General features: G+C 35.3%; 1 pseudogene across 1 annotated transcript in view; it reads right to left on the bottom strand.

The window, feature by feature from the left end:
• LOC120359184 overlaps positions 1 to 22,777 on the bottom strand; it is a 61,749-nt pseudogene that overhangs the window by 4,353 nt on the left and 34,619 nt on the right. The window contains exons 6-10 of the transcript XR_005576022.1: positions 17,983 to 18,012; positions 14,667 to 14,906; positions 13,896 to 14,012; positions 11,283 to 11,543; positions 7,468 to 7,726 (exon numbers count right to left, since the gene is read on the bottom strand). The product of XR_005576022.1 is annotated as an ATP-binding cassette sub-family G member 4-like (transcript). The remainder of the gene's footprint in view (positions 1 to 7,467; positions 7,727 to 11,282; positions 11,544 to 13,895; positions 14,013 to 14,666; positions 14,907 to 17,982; positions 18,013 to 22,777) is intronic.

Below are 22,777 nucleotides of genomic sequence, written 5' to 3'. Positions count from 1 at the left end.
CCCCCCTCCCCCCGCCATCCCTCCACACACTCACTCACACACACTCACACACTTACACATAAAGATTAGACCTCTGCTACGTCATATCTTGCAAATTTATTTACGTTATTATGTATTTTTTCAAAGGCTTTTTTCATTCTAGCCGTGATATTAGGTCCGCCATTTTGAATTTTCCAAAAGGCCAAACGGCATCGAAAAATAGACATTTCAACGAAAATTTTAAGCCCTTTTCGAACATGTTATCTCAAAAATTGAAATGGGCAGCAGGGGTGGCCTTTTTGACGAAGAATGCCCCATATATATATATATATATATATATATATATATATATATGTATATATATATAGGGTAGTCCAAAGAAACCAACTATTTTTTTGTATGAATATATATACAGGGTGACCCAAAAAGGTCGGAACACCTAAATATCTCGGGAAATATAAGTTTTACAGAAAAATGTTTTAGAGAAAAGTTGCATGGTTTCGAGGGAAACAAAAGATGGTGTTATTAAGAGGATACTATAGTGACCAAAGAACTTCCTGGACGTCGGCATTGCAGGTTATTTTTCGAGGGAGACCAGGCTATCGCTCTTTGTCCAACGCATAGATCTGTCTTTGTTTTTCGATTATTTCGCCATCTGCGAAAAGACCTATCAAATACAGTCACTACTCTGCTTGCCATTGTTTACGTGCGCTAAACGAAATTTGTACACGTACAGCTGTTTACACGTTAAACTTTTTTGTTAGGCTTTTGACTGGAATGACACACAGTCAGTGTTGTTCGTTAGAGTTTTCTAAAGTGCGGCCTGGTCTCATTTCATACGTATAAGCTACAGAACGTTAGTAAATGACAAAAGTTAACCTCGGTTGACAGATCCACGTGTAGCGTAAATATCACAACACAATGCTGCTTAGATAAATTTTGCAACATTCAGCTCGCATAGGCGAAACATCGCATTCGCGCGTGTCTTCATGTCACTAAGCAGCGTGCGTGTGTGTGTGTGTGTGTGTGTGTGTGTGTGTGTGTGTGTGTGTGTGTGTGTGTGTATGTGTATGTATGTATATCCTCAAAATTACAATTAAATATGTTAAAATATTCAATTTTAAATATATGAAGAAAACAAGATGCAGAATGTTATTAATTTTGTAGATTGCAGTCTTTATTGGACCGATAATCACAGCGCTATTCTCCGTATTCGGCTTCGCCATACGTTACATTGATACGCCGTACCTGTTTCATTGGTTGTTCCACATATCGTACTTTTGTGCGGGTTTGCACAGTTTTATATATACTGTATACGGATGCGACAGAAAGGACTTAAAGTGCGATGAACCGTTTTGTTACTTCAAGAACCCCAGAAAATTCCTCATCGAGATAGACGCCAATGATGTAAACGTGGTCAATAATCTGGTACTCATCCTCGGCATCGGGGTACTGATGCATTTTCTAACGTCTAGCGCGCTTTGGTGCAAGCTCAGAAGATGAGTCAAATATATACGATCCTATCAAATACCCAGTAAACATTTTAACATCCTATGTATATGTAGGTTTCACAATAATGATGTCACAAGGTTTATTGTGTGAGAGTCAAATATTTATTGGATGAAACAAATGAGACAAGCTTCAGAGAACGTTATCACGAGTAAATTGGATACAGCACGTTAGGATGTTTCTAACACGCATGACGCCATAATGTCTTCTCCTCCTGAGTCCTCTCGCTAGACGACGGCCCCGCCGATATCGATCTCAACACGATCGATACATCAAAGTCGCGCGCGTAGCTCAAAGCCATACCTTATTTCTAAGATCACATCCCACATATATATATATTTTGTATATACATAGGATGTTAAAATGTTTACTGGGTATTTGATAGGATCGTATATATTTGACTCATCAGTGGATGACATATTGTGTACACATATAGTGATACATAAACGATGTACATTGGATATCGTAGGTATATGCAAATGCAACGCGCTGTATGTGCATCCAAACAATATACATATGTATATTTGTCGAATATACTATGTATATACATTCTTTGTACATTCAATACATTTTATGTACATTCTGTGTATATTCACTGTACATTCTATGTATATTCATTGTACCTTCAATATACATTCAATGTATATTTAGTATACATTCAATGTATATTCTATATATATTTGGTATACATTCAATATACGAGTATAATATATTTAACGCTTACTCGCGTAATGAGAAGTGGTTCGGTCGTTGCTGGTAACTCGGCACTGAGTCGCGATCGCGCCTCTAGATGTATATTCTATGTATATTCAATGTACATTCACTTTATGTTTATTCTATGTATATTCAATATATAGGGGAGACCGGGGCTATTCTTTAGATCTTTTTTTCTTTTGTGTCTCCTGAGTTCTATATTCATAAAAAAAATGTGACGGTTTGAAAGGTTGAACCTTTCCTTCACAATGCCCGTATAGATAGAACATGGAAGTGTACTTGCTTTGAAGTACATATAAAAATGTCGACCAATGCCAAGAATTACAAATAACCCCAAGCCCGGGATAATTTGTAACTAGTTGGGAAATATCCCGAAATTTGTGTTTTAAATTGAAAGACTGTAAAAAAACTGCTGTTAAGACTTTCTTTTATTTAAAAAAGGATATAGGTATACAAAAAATAAATGCAAACATACACGTTTGCACGTCTTTTTATGCCATTGGTATGACAGATTCCCTAACAACTCCTTCACAAGTGTCAATCTTTATCGCTTTATAACCTTTTACCTGCTTAAGAGCGACAATTTTATATTCATATTCGTGTTCTATCTACTGAAATACACAATATTATCAAGTTTGAACTAAATCAATGAAAAACTTCAGTTTACTTCAATGTTTAACTTTGCGGAGCGTAGACGTTCATAACGGAATCAATGTAAGGTTAGAGTTACTCATAGGCGCTACAATCAGTATTAACGAATCGCCCCGGTGCTCGGTATTACGAATAGCCCCAATATCATCTGTGTGCATTATTGCGTACGATCAACAAAAATAGACATCACACAGCAAAAAATAAACACAAAATGTTTCAAATACATTCAACTGGACACGATACATTCAAAGTTTTCAAAAAAACCTTATTATCTTACTTAAATTTTAAGAAATGCTGACTATCAGAAATTACTTCGACTGTCGCAAAACACATTTTTCACTATTACGACTTTAATATGACGCCGTTGCCAACAAAACTTTGTTAGCAACATCGTTACATTAGAACGTGTTTACAATGTTTAAAGTAAATTTTTAATATGTATCCATAAAAAGATATTTTCAATTATCGAATTATCCCATCTAACGATTTGCCCCGGTCCCCTATTCAGTGCATATTCAATGTACATTCAATGTATATTTTATGTATGTGTGCATATAAACATATATACATATATACATATATGTATATATATATATATATATATATACATATATATATGTATACACACATACATGGAATGTAAATAGAATGTAAATGCATAGAATATTTGACAAACATACACATATCTATTGCATGAATGTACTATGCACATACAGCGCGTTGTATTCGCATATACCTACAACATCCAATGTTCATCATTTATGTATCAGTGTATGTGTATAGGATGTGTTCTCAGATAACAATTCAACATCCAATGTATACACATTGATATACAGGGTAGTCAAAAAGTATCGGACCCCCCCAATATTTCCGTTCCCTTGCATTTTACAAGAAAATGTTTCAGACAAAAGTTGTAGGGTTTAAAAAGATCTATTTACTGATCTTATCAGTTTGACCTTGGATAGCGTCGCCAAGGTCAGATCGAAATTACATTAACTTTTTTAAATGGAACACCTAACTGTTTATTACATATTCTTGTAGCTTATCTCGAGACCTTTCCAAAACACTACAAGAAAGTTTATTTTCGTTGAGTACTTTCCGAGTTGTGAGGCTTGAAATCTACAGTGTACTGTAGTGTGGGTCCATCCAGTTAAGGCAAGAGTGGCCTGTGGGTCCGGCCAGTTAAGGCAAGAGTGGCCTGTGGGTCCGGCCAGTTAAGGCAAGTGTGGCGTGTGTCCGGCCAGTTAAAGCAAGTGTGGCGTGTGTCCGGCCAGTAAAGGCAAGTGTGGCGTGTGTCCGGCCACTCTTGCCTTAACTGGCTGGACCCACACTACAGTACACTGTAGCTTTCAAGCCTCACAACTCGGAAAGTACTCAACGAAAATAAACTTTCTTGTAGTGTTTTGGAAAGGTCTCGAGATAAGCTACAAGAATATGTAATAAACAGTTAGGTGTTCCATTTAAAAAAGTTAATGTAATTTCGATCTGACCTTGGCGACGCCATCCAAGGTCAAACTGATAAGATCAGTAAATAAATCTTTTTAAACCCTACAACTTTTGTCTGAAACATTTTCTTGTAAAATGCAACGGAACGGAAATATTGGGGGGGTCCGATACTTTTTGACTATCCTGTACATCAGTATATACATTAGATATCTACTGATATATATATATATATATATATATATATATATATATATATATATATATATATATATGTATATATTGTATATGTAATGTATATGTAATGAAAGATAGAATGGTGTGAGCCCCTGCCGAGCGGAGACGACAAATCGTGCGATCTGTTCTGTGCGACTCTGTGAGCATTGTACCGGTAATGAGTTTAGTAAATACATAAGTACAAACTGAGGTGGATAAGCATTTACCTCTTCCACATCGCTCCCGACAGCAATCTTTTCGGTGGCACGTGTGGAAGGCGGACGAGTCGCGCTCACGCGTTACACCACTTTACGCCACACCACGAGCCAAAAATAATAAAGTTTTAACTTTTTGTTCGATTTTCTCGTAAAATTTACCAGCCCGCACTTTTGGTGCGTACTTTTATTCTGTAAAAGGATTTTGTGATCTGTAGAGCCAATTCGATAATTAATGAACACTGTAATGTGTCGGTAATTTCCGTCACTATAGCATCCTCTTAATTTGATCTTAAGAGGATGCTATAGTGACGGGAATTACCGACACATTACAGTGTTCATTAATTTTTGAATTGGCTCTACAGATCACAAAATCCTTTTACAGATTAAAAGTACGCACCAAAACAAAGTGCGGGCTGGTAAATTTTACGAGAAAATCGAACAAAAAGTTAAAAATTTATTTATTTTTGGCTCGTGGATCTGTCAACCGAGGTTAACTTTTGTCATTTGCTAACGTTCTGTAGCTCGTATGTATGAAATGAGACCAGGCCGCACTTTAGAAAACTCTAATGAACAACACTGACTGTGTGTCATTCCAGTCAAAAGTCTAACAAAAAAGTTTAACGTGTAAACAGCTGTACGTGTACAAATTTTGCTTAGCGCACGTAAACAATGGCAAGCAGAATAGTGACTGTAGTTGATACGTCTTTTTGGAGATGGCGAAATAATCGAAAAACAAAGACAGATCTATGCGTTGGACAAAGAGCGATAGCCTGGTCTCCCTCGAAAAATAATCTGCAATGCCGACGTCGAGGAAGTTCTTTGGTCACTATAGTATCCTCTTAAATAGTTGCTTGAATATCACGTGAAGGACACCTTCAAGTTTTCAAATGGGATTGCCAACTTTTTATTACATATTCTTGTCTCGAGCTTATCTCGAGACCTTTCCAAAACACTACAAAAGAGTTTATTTTCGTTGAGTACTTTCCGAGTTGTGAGGCTTGAAAGCTACAGTGTACTGTAACTTTCAAGCGTCACAACTCGGAAAGTACTTAACGAAAATAAACTTTCTTGTAGTGTTTTAGAAAGGTCTCGAGATAAGCTACAAGAATATGTAATAAAACGTTTGCATTCCCATTAAAAAAATTAAAGGTGTGTTTTACGTGATCTTTAAGCAACTATTCAAGGTCAAATTAATGACATTATCTTATGTCTCCCTTGAAACCATGCAACTTTTGTCTGAAACATTTTTCTGTAAAACTTATATTTCCCGAGATATTTAGGTGTCCCAACCTTTTTGGGACACCCTGTATACATATATATATATATATATATATATATATATATATATATATACTTGTATATACAGGGTGTCAGGTAACTACCGCCCGTGGTTTCGTGGATTGATAGATCAAGTAAAACTGAGCAGAAATGTCCTTTACCATTTTTTAATATTTGCCATAGTTAACGAAAAAAAAATTATCAAATTCTGCGAATAAGCGCGTATCACCGCGCGCAAGGACCGCCCGCCGGTCGCCGAGACGTTGGTAGCCGCGGCTGTTGGCGTGGTGCTGTTCGGTGCGGAAGGAAAAGCAGCAGTCGCTCTGGAGTTTGATCGGCGCGGCAAGGAGGAAGAAGTAGCAATGGGTACTCGCGAGCCGCGAGCGGTGCTAGATCGTCGCTCTGAGCTGCTTTTTCCCTTGTTTTCTTATGAAAATGAAATTTTTTAATACAATATTTGAATATGGAAATGTATCTTTTTTCATTACAAATGTGTGTATACACACATACATGCATGAACAACGCGTGACAGATACTCGCGATTTAAAAAGTAATGAAAAAAGATACATTTCCATATTTAGATATTGTATTAAAAAATTTTATTTTCATTAGACAACGAGGGAACGAGCAGCTCAAAGCGACGATGTAGCACCGCTCGCCGCTCGCGAGTACCCGTTGCTACTTCACTCTCCTTGCCACGCCGCTTGCTGGCTGCAACTACTGCTGCTTGTCCCTCCTATCCGCACAGCTCCGTGCCAACAGCCGCGGCTGCCTACGTCTCGGCGACCGGCGCGCAGTGATACGCGCTTATTAGCAGACTTTATTAATTTTTTTTCCGTTAATTATGGCAAATATTAAAAAATGGTAAAGGACTTTTCTGCTCAGTTTTACTTGATCTATTAATCCACGAAACCACGGATGGTAGTTATCTGACACCCTGTGTGTGTGTGTATATATATATATATATATATATATATATATATATATATATATATATATATATATATATATATATATATATATTCATACAGGAAGTTTATGGATTCGACATTTATTCGTTGGATTTTGAAATGCGGAATGAAAATGAGATTCAGTTTATATACAGATTAGCTATTAGAGACAGAATTCTCAACGACAAAAAGAGATATATGATACGGTAGTTCTACAATAAATCTTTATGAAAGTATTAAAATATTCTGTCTGTTAAATAATTTTTGCAAACTTTAAAGTTCATAACAATAGTGAAACTAATGATGAGTGTGCTTATGAAAAAGAATAAGACGTAAGAGAAACGTAAAAAACGGAGTAAACTTCTTGCATTAATCATCGCACGACATCGATGAATAGCTTGGATTTGTAATTTAATTAATCAATATATTTAAATGACGTAACTTGAGATCCGGAATTGGATTTATAGTTTTACTTGGTATCACTTAAGAAGGAAGCAGAAAAAATTCACCTTAATCGGCATAATAACATCGATGTAGAAACCCCACGCTTGCGCCGTCAGACTGGAAGCTATGCTGGCTACCATAAACAATATTATACGATTCGTTTCTGCGGGCTGGTCGGTCAACCAGTAGCTCACCATCAGATATGACGTCGCACACGCTGCTTGAAAGAATATCTCGACTCGAGCAATAAGCTGATGTAATACGGCGCTAATCGGTACCAGCAATTGAAATGCTCCTTCATGAGAATCGGCATCTCCAATCGAACTGAAACAAAAAGACATATAAACTTTAATTTGAATACTTATTGAATACCAAAATAATTGAATAAAGTAAGAATTTTTTTGAGCTATTGGGCTTGATGGACCGATTAAACTGTGATGAAATTATTCGGCAATTAATTTATTGAATAATATCTGTATGGATAATTCGTACGATGATTTAACGTATAAAAAAAAGATTATGTTAGGGATGAACGAATAATACAGTTAGAAATTTTAAAGTAATTCTGCCAATTGGACTTGTAGTGTTTTCTTTCACTAAAGGAACAACTCAGGGTTTTTTACTCTGATAGTAATTGGTATATTTTAGTTCTCAAAATACAAAGGAATAAACTGTTAGCTGTTAGGCGTGTGTGTGTCCAAAATCTCTCCTGCTAACCTGACATGTGTCTATATCTCCATATCTCGATATCGAGATCTCTCCAGTGACGCGCTAAGTCCCTACATACTACAGGACTAATCACCAATTAATCTTTGATTAAAAGATCGCTTTTAAATATGCATATGTCAATTTATGTAGATATATGCAGAAATGAAACGCATTTGAATATTGTAAAAAAAATTTTAACTAGTTCAATTAATTTTAAGAGAAAAAAAGGAAATCGTAGAGATCATTTGCTACATAAATAATCAAAATATTTATCTCAATAAATTGTTCGTACAAGCCTTAATTTAATTCTCTATAGTCCTTTTCTGAAATAAACGCGCGAGACAATTATCATTCACCTATAACGTTTAGTTTTATTTAATGTTATTTTACATATAATGTGTAGTTTTTACCGACAAAATTACGCAAGGTTTGTCAGCGTACCATTGTAGAACAATTTATTCGAATTAATAGCTGCATGCATTAAGACATCCGTCTCATCCATAAAGTCATCAAAATAATAAATCTCGTATTCAATTACTCAAACAAATCATTGACAAATTACTCCAATTGTCAATGTGCTCAAATACGTATTAAAAAGATGTAATAATATTAATAATTTATTTACGATTTAAATCTGTTTTACCTAAAACTACAGTATGAACCGAGACAAAAAGTGATTGCTCTCTGAAATTTAATCACAATAGCTGTGACAAAGATATTCGTACTTCTTGACCTACATCTTGGAGTAATGGAAACCAAGCGTTCACCAATACGACATACCGCTCGATGCAGTAACAGTGAAGATAATTATCGTCAAGCAACGTTACTTTGAACATTTTGAAAGATAAGTGAGATTGGTGACGACCGTTCTGGACTGTAATGATTGACGTTTTTTTAACTGCTGGTGACATTCGGAAATATGTGTATACACACGTGTACGGCCTCTGTATATGCGCGCGTGGATACAACTTCGGAAATCAAGTCAAATAAGCCTAGAGTGAAATCTACTTTTATTACAGCAGATTGCATGAAATTATAAAATAAAGCAATGAAAGAAGCTAGTGAAATCTGTCCTTCAATATCATTCGAACTAGCGCGGCGTTGTAAAGATAACACACAAAAACTGTTAATTCTCGCTTAAAGTCAAGTAGCTACACACTGACTTAGAAAATAAAAATTGCAGCATATTGCCAATAATTGCGACCGTATTAAATTCATTTTTTTTTAAAAGAATCCGCGAACGTAATACGATGGCAACGTATTCGGTTGAAGTAATTGTACTTCACAACTATTAAGCTATTTTAATAATCATAATTAACATGATAATTTCTAATTCCAAGATAAAAGAATTAATTGTAAGAAAATCTTACAAATTTCATTAGAATTATGTAAAGTTAAATCTAAAATTAAAAAAATTAAATCAAGTGAAATTGAAGAGGTTCAATAGATCTAGTTTTCTATTGAAAGCGTACAATGCACACCGCAGACGCGTTTAATAATTGAATTTAAACACATAAATTAAACACGTAAATCAGTGCTGTCAGCTACTTGCAACTTTCGGCCGGATTCTTCGACGCACGCTTATTGCTCCTCTCCCACCGCTCGCGCCTTAGCAACGGCGCCGCCGGACGGCGTAACTAAGGAGCGCGACACATCGTCTCAGGACCGTGCGTAATACAAAAGTTATAAGATCATGAATCATAAAACAGTCTAATTGTTTAATGTCTAATAATTCTACAAATTTATTGTTTTTTCTTGATATTTTAATAATTACATTTAAGTAATATTTTATTATTACATAATTAAATAATTATTATAATAATTTTTGTAGAAGACAAAGAGCGATAGCCTGGTCTCCCTCGAAAAATAATCTGCAATGCCGACGTCGAGGAAGTTCTTTGGTCACTATAGTATCCTCTTAAAACTTATTTGTATCTTTTTTTCTATTTTGCCAATTTCTTCCACAAATCTTTCTCCACAATAAAATATTAACGCTTTAATCTTTTTTATACTCTAATGATATTCATTACATATGTGATTAAGCTAAGTTAGGTTTTGTGAGAGGTTCTGTTTTGCAAAAAGATATATTATTTTTAAGAGAACTTAAAGAGATCTTTAAAAAGTCCTCTTAAAAAGCTCTTCGCTCTGAGACTCTAGAGACATCTGTAGATAGACATCATAAAGAACTCTTTTGAAAGACATTTTGGAAGAAGATGATTTATTGATGTCATTTTAAAGAGAAATTAATGAGATCTTAAAAAAGTTCTCTTGAAGGAGTTTTTTGAAAGACATTATGTACAAGAATAACTTATTAATATCATTTTCAAGAAAAATTAATGAAATCTTTAAAAATGACTTTTCCTCTCAATAATGCTCATTGGGATATTTTCTAATAGAAATGACAGTGAGATAATTTTTGTTGAAAGAATGACTCTTTAGCTTTAACCCTTAAACACATAAGTGGGTCTAAGAATCACCATATAAAATTTCAAACGCTTGCTATGTGAATACGAAGTGAAATAGGAGGTTCGGACAAGGACGTAAAAAAAGTTTGAAATCTCCTCTTTCGATTGATAAGGTTGATCAACTTTTTTGATCAACTAGAGTTCAAACGGTAGGACAGCAAAGTTTTGTTAGGGTCAATGCCACCCATATAGTGTATCAGTAGAATTTTTTTGTTAGTTATCTTATGTAAAAAAACTGGACAAAACACGTTCAAACAGGTCCGTTTGTGTATGTTATTCTGTCTAAAGTTAAAATATTATAGTGCCGTGAAAAAGAGGACTTCTACGTAGGGCCCAAAATGTATTATAAAACACATCACTTTTCAATTTTAGACATCTTGAGTTTATCAAAAATACCTCATATTTGCTTGTTACGTAAGTATATTACGTAAGTATACTTTTTAAAAGGAATGACAATACCATAATTTTTTTTAAAGTATGACTCTAGCTTTAAAACGCTATTTGAAAGTTGTTAAAAGTTTTTTTGTAGTGAAGATATGATTTTTTAAAGGAAACGTGGGTTTTTGAACAAATTCTCATTTTTGCTTAATGGTTTTTCTTTTATAACTTAACAACATATCATTTTTCGGCAATGCCGATTATGCAGTCACATTTCTGAGATTCTCAAACAATTTAATAACCCTAGATAGACCTAATTAGCTACTTACTGGCAAGCAAAACAGCCATTTTTCCAATGAAGACGAGGAACATCAATGATCCGTATAAATAACAATAGTTTCCAAAGGAATTAGTTTGATAACCGATTCCAATGTACAGATATCCGAAAATTACGCCAATTAACAGATGACAGAGCAGTCGTGCCAGTAGTAAAGAATAGTGTCTTTTCAAGCTTAGAAGTCGCCTCTTGCACAAAAAGTAGCATTGCGTCAAGAAACCGGCAGGCAGTGGTGGTTCCTTGATTTTATCTGCTGGGATAATACATATAGTATAAATTAGCATTATAATTACTGTTGCAGACTAAATTTTTTTGAAGTTCTTCAATAATTTTGTGTGCACAGAAATATTAAAATAAATTAAAAATAAATGTTTCCTAATATATCCGTTAGCGCGATCAGAGAGAGAGAGAGAGAGAGAGAGAGAGAGAAAGGGAGGGAAGGATAGAAATAGAAACAAGTCATTGAAGGAAATCCTGTTCGTCATGAATAAGGCATGAGAATGTGAAAAATTATTTATAGATTACCAAATCATTTTAAATTAATGAGTATTTATACACAATTGTAATAAGAACACATAACTGACAATAAGTGTCTATAGAAAGATACAGAGAGATGAATTATTCTCTCGCGCATTTAAATACCGCTAGTGTAAATACAGCATTGCTAGTCTATACATCATGTTTCGGATTCTAAGCGTTCAAGTTGCGTTCTATATATTGGGTGTACAACTTAGTTCGATCCGTTTTCAAAAGATGGCTCCAGGTGCTATAAATAGTTGACGACGACAGCTGATTTTTGTTGTATCGTGAAGTGTCAACATCTGTTAACCAAATATTGTTTAAAAGCCTTTGAGTTTTGCATAACAAATTTAATTTTTACTGCGTTGAAAATGTCGAGTATCATTCCAAATAAGCACTATTTGCGACAAGTTTTGATTTTCTATTTCAATTGAAAAAACAGTGCAGTTAAAGGGCATCGAATGCTTGTGGAAGTGTATGGTAAATCTGCACCATCGGATAAATCTTGCAGAGAATGGTTTTGACAATTTAAAAGTGGTAATTTTAGAGTTGAAGACAAAGAGCGTTCGGGTCAACCAAAAAAGTTTGAAGATGAAGAATTAGAAACATTACTCGATCAAGATTTATGTCAAACGCAAGAAAAGCTTGCACCAAAATTGGAAGTTACTCAACAAGCTATTTCAAAACAACTCAAAGTCGCGGGATACATCCAAAAGCAAAGAAATTGGGTTCCATATGAATTGAAACCGAGAGATATTGAACAATGATTTTGCATGTCCGAAATGTTGCTTAAACAGAACAAAAAGGAGTCTTTTTTGCATCGAATCATTTCCGGGGATAAAAAATGGATTCACTACGACAACCCAAAGCGCAAAAAATATGTAAAGCCCGGCCAACCGGGAACATCAACACCAAAACCAAATATCCACGGTGCCAAGATAATGCTCTATATTTGGTGGGATCAGAAAGGTGTGATCTACTATGAGCTGCTAAAACCTAATCAAACTATCACGGGAGACTTCTACAAGCAACAATTAATCCGTTTAAAGCGAGCTATAGTCAAAAAACGTCCAGAATATGCAACCAGACGCGAGTCTATAATCTTTCACCATGACAACGCTCGGCCTCATGTTGCTTTTCTGGTTAAAAACTGGAAAATAGCGGATGGGAAGTTCTGGCTCACCCGCCTTATAGCCCAGACCTTGCCCCTTCTGACTACCATTTGTTTCGATCGATGCAGAACGCTTTGACTGGAATACGCTTCACTTCAGAACAAGGTATCAAAAATTGGATTGATTCATTCTTGGCTTCAAAAAATACATGCTTCTTCCGCGACGGAATCCATAAATTGCCAGAAAAATAGGAAAGAACTAATGGCTAGCGATGGACAATACTTTGAATAAGGTATTAATTTATTTTATCGTTCAAATAAATGCGTTTTTCAAGCAAAAAAACGGATCGAATTAAGTTGTACACCCAATATAAAGATAAGAAAAAAAATTATTGAATAAACGAGGTCCATAGAAAATTCATTAAAAAAGTTATGACAAAGAAAATGAAATGTGTCGTAAACAAAGGAAATATTATTAATAAAAATACAAACTTATTATGTTCTATTTCATCGTTTTTATCGACGATTGTTGGATGCACCATCTTTTATCTGAACGTCAGTTCCATGAAGTACATACATGTACAGGGGATCAATTATTTTTTACAAAGAGTTCTACGGACTGATAAATCAACTCTTACGAGAAAAAATGTTTTTAATTTTATTTTGCTAATTTTAAATTTCCTAATGAACATGCCATAAAACATGATTGCACAATCTCTTGGCCTTCAAGAGCGTTTCAAATTTCAAATGGCTAGATTTTTAGATATTTATTGGCTATAATTTGTTATGGACCTTATGCTTATGTAATATTTATCTTATTCTTACCAAAGAAACTGGTGTAGTTTCGCAGTTTCTTGAAACTAAAAATAGAGAGTATGTAAATGATCTGCGCGTGGATAACAATTTTATCTACTCGAAATTTACAATTAAATTTATAATGTAGAAATAAAATTCCCGAAAAAGAAGCGGCCTTACTTTCTTCAGGCTGCCTCGCGGCAAGGGCGACCTGCTTTTCATCGTTTGGTATCGTTTCCGCCGCCGCCACCAGCTTATCGAGCTCAACTCCGTATTCGCCGATCGCCACCTCGATGACTGAAACATATTTAAGGATTCGATTTTAAAACTATGCATTATTTCGAGAACTATATGATTATTCGCTCTTATGTAGCATGCTTTCGAAGTAAATGTTGATCATTTTAACGCCACGCCGCCGAGCGCACTGTCAGTACATTTGCAATCAACTTATTCAAACACGTCGTTATAAGACATTGACACGCGACTATTCTTACTTCGTTATCTTGATGTTTCTATTAGAGCGCTTACAATATAAATAGACGATGTTATCAATAAAGATCTGAATCATCACCCACTATATGTATTTAATGACATATGTCGGCAATATCAAACACAGTCTAGATTTTTAACTTTAACTTTTTCAAAACTATTACCTAATTTATTTAAGACTGTTACTACACTCTCGTGTGTGTGGTGAGTCAAGCTGCTCTTCCGTGATAACGTGCAATTTATAATAATTCGCTTTAGATATGATTTCGCTGTCTTGGAACGGGCCACCTGCTGCCTTGGTCCGTTTCTGCCAGAGTGCGATTTCGTATTCCATCAGCTACATTCGCCAATAAGTAGCTCATAGTCTCAAAAGCGAGAGCGAGAGAGAGAGAGAGAGAGAGAGAGAGAGAGAAATAGCCCAGACTTTAAGATTGCTCTAATTGTTCCAGCTGTACTACGTACCGAAATCTGCTACATTGTAATAAAGTGGACAATGGGCGCCGACGGAAGCCAGGTGCGGTGTCAAGGATCTAACCGGGCCTCTGTATATACAATGACCATCGGCCACCACGTACAGGGAATCAAACTTCTCCAGAAGTAAGGCGCTCGGCTGATGAATCGTACAGATTACCGTACGCCTTTCTAATTCCGCCAATCGTTTCATGAGAGCGACGCATTGGCTGGACGAGAAGGAATCCAGACCTGAAAGGACAATAATTCTCACTCTATCCTAGAATGCGATAATACACATTCTGCGATAAACGCATTTTGCAATCGTTTTCCACATCCAACGCATCGAGCAAGAAATGAGATTCGAGCGCAATCCCCTATTCTTGAACATATATCGCATACGAAAATGGCATTTTCGTATGCGACTCTCAATATTTGATCTTCATTCCTGGAGGCCGATTCTCAAAAAATATTGCATACAAAAATTCTAGGGAACTCTATAATATATGTAACGTATACTATAGCATTTTCGTATATTTTTATAAACGTTATTTTTCAAGAATACGGCCCCTGAATGATTACTACCCAGTCGTATTCGAAAAGTACCATACGATTTACATCGTATGGATCATGGCATTTAAAATAAAGATACATATGCGATAAATAATCAAAATTCTGCATAACAGTGAAAATTTTATATAACAATGGCAGCTTTAAAAAGGTTAATTCATTTTAAAGTAATAAATATTTTGGAAAATGCAAACATTGTGTTCGAAAAATACAGAAAGATTTCAACGTAATGATCAATTTGAATTAAAATGGAAAATGTAAACATTGTGTTCGAAAATACAGAAAGATTTCAACGTAATGATCCATTTGAATTAAATAACTTAGAGTTTGTAAGATTATTTCGTTTAAATAAAAATATAACACAAAGAGTAATTGATAGAGGAGAAGAGGGTAATATGTATCCATTTTCATTTTATTGAATAACTTTGTTTATAATTAATATTTTCTATTAAAACTTGAAAGGATTACATTTGTCAGAGTGTTGTTTGACAGATTCTAGATTCAAAGTAATGAAATATTTATTATTTAGAACTTGATTTAAAAAATTTAATGCATTCTATAATCAGTGAAAGAAAAAAGTGATGTAATATAGCTATCCATAAAAATAATATTAAAAAATTAGTTTTATTTAAAAGAAAACACAGTACTTTGTTACAAAATTATATATTTTTAATTTTCCATTGTTTAGAATTTTCCTGCGTTCAGAAGCTTTAGAAATACCATTAGAAATTTCATTAAAAATATCATTTTATCCCTCTTTAATATTAAACAACAAGCATAAAATGATGTGCTCTAATGTTTCTAAACACCGGTCTTTAGAATGACAATCGATTTTTCGAAAAAATATTTTGAGAAAATATTTTGCTTAAAAAACCATATTAACAAAATTCTATGTTATTGTTTTAACTTTGTATAACTCAAAATGTATACGGCCAAATAAAAAGTTAAATAACGAAAAAACGCTCGAGTGTATGTACCTTTGTGTGATAATACACTCAAGTTAAAGAATAATGAAAAAGTGTATGTAATTAAAGGTTAAAGGTGTACCTTAAAAAAGTTTAGAAGTACTCAATAGTAAAAATGCCTTATAACAATTGGCAGTCATTATGTATTGGCATATTAGCATCACTAAAAAATGACAGGCTACTAAACGAATAACTCCATAAACAATTGTTAGAATACGTCACTTAATAACGAAAATAATAGGAGTAACCATATTGTCTACAGTAGCCATAATACCCTCTTTTCCTCTATAGTAGAGGAATATAGTAATCCAGTTTCAAAATCAGCAATAGATGCGGAACAAAAGATAAAAAAAGCTGTATATGTATATTGATGTAAATACATATTTATACATATGTATAAATATATATATATATATATATATATATATATATATATATATATATATATATACATATATTAGGAGTATAAATAAGTTTCCGCCGTTTCACAAAAAATGGCGCTACTAGTATGTTATGGTTGAAATGGTCTGTTGTAAAACGTTATATCGTAAGGTTGGACATCTGGCAACAACATAACCTTAAAATATTAGCGATTTTGTATCAGCATCATATATCTTTTTTCGTGCGAAAATGTCGAGTTTTGAGCCGAATAAGCGTCATTTACGGGAGCTTTTGATTTACTTCTTTAATTTGGAGAAATCTGCAGCTGAGGCGCATCGATTGCTTGTAAAAGCATATGGTGAGGCTGCCTTAAGTGAGAGAAGTGAGTGGTTTCACAAGTTTAAGAACGGTGAATTTGACGTCGAAGACAAAGAACGTAGCGGAAGGCCGAAAGTGTATGTAGACGCGGAATTGAAAACATTATTAGATGAAGATTCGTGCCAAACGCAAGAAGCACTTGCACTTACATTAGGAGTGACTCAACCAGCAATTTCACATCGCTTAAAATCATTGGGAATGATTCAAAAACAAGGAAACTGGGTTCCATATGAACTGAAACCGAGAAACGTTGAACGCCGATTTTTCACATGTGAAACGCTGCTTGCCAGGCATAAACGAAAGGGTTTTTTGCATCGTATAATCACTGGTGATGAAAAATGGATCCACTTCAATAATCCAAAGAAGAAGAAATCATGGGGACCATCTGGCCATGCTTCAACATCGACAGCCAAGCCGAACATTCATGGAAAAAAGCTCATGTTGTGTATTTGGTGGGATCAGCTTGGTGTCGTGTATTATGAGTTGCTCAAACCGAATGAAACCATTACTGGGGCTCTCTACCGAACACAATTGATGAGATTGAGCCGAGTACTCAAGGAAAAACGTGCCCACAACTACTCCAGACACAACAAAGTTATTCTTCTGCATGATAATGCTCGTCCACATGTTGCGGCGCCGGTCAAAACTTACCTGGAAACACTCAATTGGGAAGTTTTACCCCACCCGCCGTATTCACCAGACATTGCTCCTTCTGATTACTACCTGTTTCGATCGATGGCGCATGGCCTGTCTGAGCAACACTTCACATCATATGAAGATACAAAAAATTGGGTCGATTTGTGGATAGCTTCAAAAGATGAAGCATTCTTCCGACGCGGTATCCGTATGCTGCCAGAAAGATGGGAAAAAGTAGTGGCTAGCGATGGACAATACTTCGAATAAAACATTAGGTACCGTTCTTTCACAATAAATGCCCAATTTTTGATAAAAAACGGCGGAAACTTATTTATACTCCTAATATATAATTTAAATTAAGAATTTTTTATCATGTAATTGATATTCCTAATGCTTACCAGTTGTTGGTTCGTCGAGGAATAATATTGTTACGAGCAAAAGAGGAACTTGTTCACTCGCGCTCTCACTCCGGAAAAGAACTAGACTTCTTTATCAAACACAAAATCACTTTAATTGTTAACCACCAAACACGACCATAACATCACACGCCAAACTCCAAAATCACAGACAGCTCATTTTTTAATAAACAAGGCCGTTGTCAAGGAGAACGCTTCACGGCCTTATTCACACCGCAGCCCGAAGGGCTGACACGGGTTACCGAGCGTCGCCTCGCAGGGACGGCTCGGCTCGTAACACTATCCCCCTTCTTCAAGGTTGTCGTCCCGACAACTAACGCCAAGGATTTCCAAAAGCTCTTTAATTTCTAGCTTGTGCGCTTGTCTCGTTCTTCGGACAAGGGGGAGGAGAAGACTAAATTTTCCAAGGACTCATCGCCATAAAGGCTCCCCAAGTCTCCGTCTCGGCATTTGCCCTAAGGCCCGCGGGAAAACCTTGGATCAAAAACACCGGGGCGAGACGGTCTTCTTAAGAACAAGAAATATTTCAGTGACTCTCTATACGATGTACATCATCTCAAAGGAGCCTTAGAACTGAAATGAAAAACAAAATCCGACAAATATTCTTTTGTAAATAACATAACTCTGAAAAGAAAAAGCTTTAGTCAGACATCCTATGAACTCATCTCCCAAGGTGAAGATTTCTAGAAAAAAACACGACGACTTGCTGCTCTACCCCGGGTCACTGACACGGGTTACCGAGCGTCGCTCGCATTATTCCAAAACTTACACTTTTTAGGAGAAAAAGAAAATGTTTAGATGTTTTTTCCTACCCCAATTTTTTACTTTGGGTAACTCAACACCCACGATTCAAACTAAAATGACGATTTCCTGCTCTACCCTGGGCTCCTGCCACAGGTTACCGAGCGTCGTCCACTTCTGAGACCCATTTGTAAGACAAACCCATTTGTTCAACCCCGGATCTCAGTTATGGGTTACCGAGTTGTCTTCTAAAATACTGAATCTTATGATAATCTCCTGTCACGGGGGCTTTAAGCGTTGTCTGTGTCACTTCCAAATCAACAACAAATAAATTTTGCGGGCTCTGATTCTCTATTCTTACTCCAATTGCCTTTCCAAATACGGTGCTAACCTATCCGCATGAACCACTTTTTTCCTATGTTTCAATGATTTCTGGATACAGAATACCACTTCGCTAAGTTTCCTCATTATCTTATAAGGACCCTCCCAATTTCTTTGTAACTTAGGAGCTTTCCCTTTAACTCTTCGAGGATTAAACAACCAAACCTTTTGCCCTTCCTGAAAAAGAATTTGCTTAACCCCTCGATCATACCTGTTTTTCACTCGAGTAGACCTTAAATCCATTCGTTCCCTAACGTCATTATGTATCGATTCCAACTTTTTTCTTAACCCTCTAACATAATCTTCATCAGAATTTTTTTCAAATTCTGGAGGACTTCCTCGCAACAAATCTAAAGGAAGTCTTAAATCTCGGGCAAAATATAACTCAGCAGGAGTTACACCAGTGGTTTCATGTTTTGAAGATCTGTACGCTAGAAGAAACATTGGAACCCAATGATCTCAATCCTGTTGATTCTCGGAAATAAATTTTGATAAATAACTAATTATAGTCTGATGTTGGCGCTCTACCTGTCCATCAGACTGAGGATGTAAGGGAGTCGTCCTTGTTTTCCTAATTCCAAGTATACGCATTAATTCCAAAAACACTTTAGATTCAAAATTCCTTCCTTGATCGGTATGAATTTCTAAAGGAACTCCATGTCTAGAAATAACTTCTTTGACTAAAATCTCTGCTATCGTATTAGTCCTAATATTCTTAAGTGGAAAGGCTTCTACCCACTTGGAAAAACAATCAACGATAACGAGTAAATACTTATTTCCAGAAGAAGTTGGAGGAAGAGGCCCAAGTATATCCATTTGTATTCTCTCGAATGAAGCTCCTACATTATAAATTTGTAAGGGAGATTTTCCTTTTCCGGAAGGACCCTTTTTAGAAACACAAATTCTACAAATTCTACACCATTCTTCAACATCTTGTTTACACGTAGCCCAGAAAAATCTTTTACGAATTTTCTCCAGAGTTTTATTAATCCCAAAGTGACCTCCAATAGAAGAATCGTGCGCTTCTTCTAAAATTCGTCTAATATGCGTACGCGGAACAACTAGTTGCAAAACTTTTGATTTCAAATTTGGAGACTCCCATTTCTTATAAAAAATACCATTTCTCAAAACAAGTGCATCCCAATATGACCAATAGATTTTACAAGAAGCATCTTTAGAAGCAACCTCTGTCCACGAGGGTCGTTCTCCTGAGACTTTGTTTTGATAGATGAAAGAAATGCTAGGATCTTCTTTTTGATCTTTTTGCCACTCTTCTAAGTTTTCTCCTTACAAAATAAGACGTCTTACAATCCCTCCCTCTAATAAGCTATTTCTCATTTCCACCTTAGCACAATATTGACACCCGTAATCTTCACACAGTCGTCGAGAAAGACCGTCAGCGTTTTTATGATATTGACCTTTCCGATGGATCACTTCAAATTCATATTGCTGAAGCCTTTCCATCCAACGGGCTAGCTGTCCTTCTAAATCTTTAAAGGACATTAACCATTTTAGAGAAATATGGTCTGTTCGGACCGTAAATTTCCGTCCGTAAAGATAGTGACGAAAAGTTTTTATAGAATCAACAATAGCTAACAATTCTCGACGCGTTGTACAATAATTCCTTTCAGCTTTGGAAAATACTCGACTAAAATAAGCAATGACTTTTTCTTCTTCACCTTGCTTTTGTGACAAGACTGCGCCAATTCCTACATTTGAAGCGTCAGTATCTAAAACAAATTCCCCGTCTCCCTTTGGAAAAGAAAGAATGGCAGACAATGTTAATGCAAGTTTCAGCTTATCAAAAGCTCTCTGACATTCCTCATCCCAAAAGAAGTTTACTTGATTTTCAGTTAAAGCATATAACGGTTTAGCTATAGACGAAAATTCTTTAACAAATCTACGATAATATGAGCAAAATCCTAAAAAACTACGAATATGCTTTTTATTATGCGGAATTGGCCAATCTTTTACAGTTGCAATCTTTTCTGGATCCGTTGTAACGCCCTCAACTGATACAATGTGACCTAAGTATTTAATTTTTCTTCCAAAAAGAACACATTTTTTAGGATTAATCTTTAAGTTCGCGAATTCGAAGAAACACCTTTCTCATGTTTTCCAACATTTCTTCAAAATTTTTGCCGAATACAATAACATCATCGAGGTAAACTAAACAAATCTTTGATAATAAATTTTGCAAAATCTTCTCCATTAATCTTTCAAAAGTCGCAGGGGCGTTACACAACCCAAAAGGCATCACATTAAATTCCCAAAGACCATTACCGATAGAAAAGGCAGTCTTTTCTTTATCTTTCGAAGAAATTTTTATTTGCCAATAGCCGCTTTTCAAGTCTAAAGAGGAAAACCAATCGTTACCTGTTAATTGATCGAAGATGTCATCAATCCTTGGTAACGGAAAAGAATCTTTTTTAGTAACATCATTTAATTTCCTACACAAAATCTGATAGTTCCATCTTTCTTTTTTACCAAGACCGCCGGAGAAACCCAGGGACTTCGAGATTCTCTAATAACTCCATATTCCTTCATATCCTGACTAATTTTTTTTACCTCTTCTCGCAAATGAATTGGAATCCGTCGAGGTGTCTGTTTTATTGGGGAAGAATCTTTTACATTAATGACATGTTCAACAATATCACAATTCCCTGCAACAATTTCATCAGAAAATACATCCTGAAATTCAATCAAAAATTTCGCAAAAATTTCTTTCTGACTTTCCTCCAAATTTTCTGAATCCTTAATAAAAAGCTCTTTCAAAATATCAGGAACTTGCCTGGAAAAACTTTCCATACGAGAACATCTTAAAATATTTTTTTCACTAGATAAAAATTGAGTTCCAAAAGCGGAATCAAATACATTTTTTAAATTCACGATTTTAAGAAAATCTACTCCTAAAATACAATCATCACTAATGTCAGCAATTAACATTGGAATCTCTACAGAATAATCTCCAAGTTGAACTTTCACAACTGTCTTGTATTTAATTAAAATTTTCTCCCCCGTAGGATATTTCAAACCACAATCAAAAATCTCGACTTTCTGTTTATTAAAATCGACAAAACTACTATTTAAAATTGATACATCAGAGCCCGTATCTATTTTAAAGACACAATATTTATTATTTACTTCTCCAGAATAGCAAAACTCATTTAAATTACATTTAATTCTGTTTAATCTATAGGAATGTTTAATTCTCTTTCCCATAACCCTCGGGGCTCTTCTTCCCTTAGTCAAACTCACCCCGTCAAGTTCGACTATACCCCGTTTCCCAATTTCCCGAGACATTCAAAACGTAAATGTCCTTCTTTCCCGCAAAGCCAACATTCCATTCGATTTTTATTTTCGTATCTTTTTCCATTTCCATTTTGTTTTATGAATTTACTTTTATTTCCATCTTTACCCTGTTTCTCTTCTTTTTCAACATCACTCTCTCCTTTCCTTAAACTGAAATAATTCTCTTTTCTTTTATAAAAATTAAAATTACTTCTTTTTTTCTGTTCAAAGTAACTTTCCTGGATAGATTTTACTGTCTTGGCTCTTTCGATCGCTACTTTTAAGGATGATGTTCCCTCTAACTGAAGAGTTCTCCTTATGAAACCGTCCGATATCGCAGAAACAAATTGTGCACAAGCAATTT

Source organism: Solenopsis invicta, chromosome 12 (assembly GCF_016802725.1).
Source record: "Solenopsis invicta isolate M01_SB chromosome 12, UNIL_Sinv_3.0, whole genome shotgun sequence".
Taxonomy (NCBI): domain Eukaryota; kingdom Metazoa; phylum Arthropoda; class Insecta; order Hymenoptera; family Formicidae; genus Solenopsis; species Solenopsis invicta.
Note: the sequence above shows the minus strand (reverse complement) of the source record. Positions and strands in the feature narration are given on the sequence as shown.